At 44.6% G+C, this 4,759-nt stretch overlaps 1 protein-coding gene across 1 annotated transcript in view; it reads left to right on the plus strand.

Annotated features, from left to right (window-relative positions):
- The first annotated feature begins 6 nt into the window (after positions 1–6).
- The window catches only part of thsd7ba (thrombospondin, type I, domain containing 7Ba), an 87,876-nt gene continuing 83,123 nt past the window's right edge, over positions 7–4,759 (plus strand). The window contains exon 1 of the mRNA XM_025063806.1: positions 7–191. The gene's annotated coding sequence lies outside the window, so the exon portion shown is untranslated. The remainder of the gene's footprint in view (positions 192–4,759) is intronic.

Raw genomic sequence — 4,759 nt, forward strand, 5'->3', positions numbered from 1 at the left:
CCTCTCCGTCTGTGTCCACAGACACTCTCGTCTTTCCTCTCATTCCTCCCTCTTCCTGCTCCGCGGCGCTCTCTCCCCCTCTCTCCCCCTCACTCCTTCACTCCTTCACTCCTTTCTCTCCCCTCGTGCCCGTCCTCCTCGTCCGTTCTGCTTCTGTCCCGTCAGTAGAGATTGGATCTGTCAGAACCCAGGTAAGACCGGATTTCTTCTTCTCCTTCTTCTTCTTCTTCTTCTTTTTTCCTGGAGAATCGTTCAGTTTGCTGTGCAGAGATGGAGCAGAGATCCACGCGGTCTCTCCACTGGATTTGTCCGTTTGTCATCCTGTCACAAGTTGCTGCTTTGATACAATTTGCATATGAATCTGTGGCTCGTGACAACGACAACTTCACTCAGAAGTCTGTCCCCGATGATGTGTGGTTGATCAAAGCTGCTGCTGAGAAGCCAGAGGGTCTGTCCTCCCAGAACCAGGGAGGAGAACCCTGACGGAGAACCCTGACGGAGAACCCTGATGGAGAACAATTTATGGAGTGTCTCTGTGTCTCTGTGTGTGTGTGTGGTGCAACAATCTCAGGGTAGAGCACAGAATCCCCCCCCCCCCCACAGCTCTGAACATTATTGTGCAACATTAACATTATTCTGACTAATTAGCAGCAGTTGTAAAATCCTTTGTTTGGGAAATGAAATCTAATGCACTGGAAACTGTGAAAATAATGAGCTTTCGTTCAGTGGTGTGTGTGTGTGTGTGTGTGTGAGTGTGTGTGCTGCAGCAGCGCAGGGTCACCAACCAGGTCGTCTTCTAACTGATGACATTTATAGCCCTGATGGAAACGAACCCCTTTGAAACCACATCAGTGAAACGTCAAATTAGTTTGAGTTGGGGTCAACAGTGATGTCACGTCACCTGGTGATGTCACCTGGTGATGTCACCTGGTGATGTCACATCGGTAATTCAGCAGGGCTGCACATTCCTGTCACTTCGACGGAGTCTCACCGTGGAGTCGTCACCTGTGGGAGTCCTGTGAGCAGCGCTGGCTCTAATGATGGATGTGGACATTATTGGTCGACTGAAAGGTGGTTGTTGCTGATAAGGAATCACTGAAGTCCATCTTAGGCAAATGTTTCATCACAGACTGAGGCCCTGGGGCCGCCACAGTCTGCGGCGGAGGATTATTCATCACGCTGATGAATTTAAACGGCTAAGAGCAAAGTTGTAAATCAGTGATGTTTCCTTCATGACTGAGTTGCTGTGTTTTTTTGGTCTGTGATCAGAGAAGTGTGTCTGTGATGTGAACAGACGTCGGCAGTTTAGACCAGTTTTTACAGGTGATTCCAAACACGCTGCACATTTTAGCTTCAACATTGGCCTGTACGCAACACTAAAGCTCTTAGTATAAAACAGTGTTTGAATGTTAGCTGGAGAATTAGCGCCACCTCAGCTCCTTGTCTGACGCCTTCGCTGTCATTAACCCAGCGCTCAGCCAGAACCCTGGGAAAATATCTGCGTTTGTGAGGAAATTAGAGTCAGAGAAATGGGTGAAGACGCGGGCTCTTCAGTCCACGGAGGGTTCCTGGCTGACAGCTACACTCTGTCTTTTTTCTCTGGCTGGTTGTGAGCTGCCCCAGGTGTGACAGGCAGCCAGAGTAATGGAGGATGTTTGACAGATGCATATTTCCAGCCTTGAATGCTTCATATAAAAAAGATAGACGGCATGGATTCAGGCCGAGCGGGGGACAAACTGTTGGGCTGTGAATCACTCCAATGAGTGTGCCACCGCTCCGTCATGTGACTCTTACGTCGCCTCCAAGTTGCTAATTGCATCCCACCCTGATTAAAATGTGAAGGGCGTGTTGGTGTAGGTCTGGAGCGTCTGGAGGCAGACGGTGCTCACCACCCAAGTCAATGATCAGGTGACAAGCCACGCAAACATCAACACTTGGGTTCAGTTCTAGATTCTTCAACTCCAATTTGAACTCTTTTCTAAGAAACTCAAAATAAATTAAAGAGGAAAAAACGTGCCGCCAAATAATAAGGAGGAAATTTATTGATGAAGATAAAAAACAAATCTGAAGTCAAATCAACACAAGAAGCACAAACGAAGGCGGGAATAACGTGCACAGAACAAGGTGCAAATAAGATGCAGTGTAAATATATGATCCAAATGTTTTCATCAAATGAAGCAGACAGAGTCATAAAGACGTAAACTTATCTGGACTAAGTTGCGACTAAGACTAAATCAAAGCCGGCTCCTTAGAACTGTTGAAAATGAAAACTAAATGAAGCACGACTTCAATATGAACGCTGGGTTTTATCCCTGACGCCTTTATGAGGTATTTGTACCAATATTGGATTTGTGACGATTACGCCTTTATTGGTCTGTCAGGGCTCATAACCAGGAGTCAAGACCATGTGACCACATCGGTTCCTACAGTAGATTACAGTGTGTCTGGGCAAACAGACCAGAGAGATGGACTGTGGGATTGTCCCCTGTTGTCTAGCTCCTGATTTAAAGGAGCAGCTCCACCTGGTTCCTCAGACCAACACTAACAACGTTTCTGACTCCGTTTCAGTCATCTAGGACGCCACTGTTTCTGACTCCGTTTCAGTCATCTAGAATGTATAATATTGAACCAATTAAACCCATAATTCTTCTGCAGTCAGAACAGCTCCTTCAGATATGTTTAACTGACGTTTCTAACAGACTAGAGATCGGAATCCCACGGTTTCAGCTTCATCGGCGGTCGCAGTCATGGCTGAAAGTCACGCTTTTTCCAAAGAAAGATTGGAAATGGAATTTATACCACCGAGTCTGAGACCCCCGAGTCTGAGACCCCCAGTCTGAGACCACCGAGTCTGAGACCCCCAGTCTGAGACCCTCAGTCTGAGACCCCCAGTCTGAGACCCCCAGTCTGAGACCACCGAGTCTGAGACCCCCAGTCTGAGACCCTCAGTCTGAGACCCCCAGTCTGAGACCCCCGAGTCTGAGACCACCCTGTTCCCAAACACCAGGTTGTTTTTGTTATTTGTGTTCACTTTTTTTGGTTTGCAAAAAAAAGAAGTAAAAAAAAGTTCTATCCGTTGTATCTAAACACCAGGTTGTTTTTGTTATTTGTGTTCACTTTTTTTGGTTTGCAAAAAAAAGAAGTAAAAAAAAGTTCTAGGAACGGGGTTTGTTCCATCATTGAACTACTTCCTGTTACGACAGCAGAACGTGAAACTAGTCCTCGCCTTTTTTATGAATTCAACTTTGATAGAAAACCAGTGAACACGACCACAACATACATTTAAGAAGTAAAACGAAGGAGTACTAATTAACAGCGTGTTGAGCAGATGACTGAACTCTAAGATGAGACTTTGGTCTTAACGTTCCTGTCCACTGTGGTAACTGTGACTTTATCTCCTAATTATTTGTGATTCGTTGTTGGAGGTTCTTTTTACTTCTGTTCAGCTTTTGGCTGTGACTGACCTAGAGTTAGAGTTTCATAGAGAACCAGATAATAACTACATCGTTGACATTTATCCTAACAGAGGAATGAAGCAAACAAATGCTGCCATCTGTAAAGTTGTAAAAGTCCAAACTTTCTCAGTGTATTTTCCAGGGGCAGATATTTCTTCAGGGTGACGGCTTTTCATTACCATTAATTTTTACACTGCTGTTCCAGTGAAACAATAGCGTTCTTGTTCCGCCGCGTTTCGTACCACGCACTGTGTCATTAACTCGATCACATCGATTTCTAGCGGCTGACATTTTTTGAAGTACATTTCCTGCGTTGTGTAGGAGTTTTGTTTGTCTTTAAAGGCTGATGGAACTTCACATACGTCGCCTTAAAGACGCACGTCTGGAACAGTAGCACGAGTGGTCAAACCTGGGAACAGATTCAGGTGGTGTTCAGTTAGCTAGAATAACTTTAAAGTTACCTAAAAATATAACTTAATAACTTTTTTGTTTTTTCCTCCTTTTTCAGTTTAATTACATTTTTAAGGCAGCAGCAGAACCTGCTTCACAGCGTTTCTTTTTATAACTGTATTTGTCCCAGCCTCAGCTGACACACTGGTGGACACTTCCTGTGTGTTTGTCCCTGCACCTTTATCTCCTCTGCTTTAATTCATCAGGAAAAGGAAATATCAGCATCTGTTCTAGAACCATCCAAATATTTCCATTTCCCAAAAGTCCAGTCACCGTCGGACCTTTTGTCTCTCCGTGTGTTCACAACCAGTCACAGTGTTTATCAGAAAAACTTAAACTATGTTTGATTTTAGAAATCATCTTTAGAAATCAGAGAACCTGAGAATCAAGGACAGAAATCGTGTTTATTTATCCAAAGCTTGTTGTGCATCCAAAAACAGACCCTTTGGAAACAGTCGACCTAATAAGGTTAGAAGAAACATTTCACTAACTCTGAGCAAAATCAAACCGTTCACAGAATCTGGAAATGTTTCGAAAGAAATCGTCCTGTGTCTTTGATCTAATGACCTCTGCTGTCATTGGTCAGTTAGGCGTCATATTGACATCAGTTAAAGGTCAAATCACTCACCATGATTGATTGAACATTTAGTTCTTATTTCTTTTCAGTCCCCCCCCACTCTGATATCGTGGTTAAAGACAGTGATTTATTCCGTCTCTACTTGATTCTGATGTGGGCTGGAACCCACAGCCCATTATCTGGACATCAGACTCATTATGCTAGACTGGGCTGCTACTGCTGCTGCTGCTGCTGCTGCTGCTACTGCTGCTGCTGCTGCTGTTACTGCTGCTGCTGC

Source organism: Cynoglossus semilaevis, chromosome 16 (assembly GCF_000523025.1).
Source record: "Cynoglossus semilaevis isolate Cse_v1.0 chromosome 16, Cse_v1.0, whole genome shotgun sequence".
Classification (NCBI taxonomy): domain Eukaryota; kingdom Metazoa; phylum Chordata; class Actinopteri; order Pleuronectiformes; family Cynoglossidae; genus Cynoglossus; species Cynoglossus semilaevis.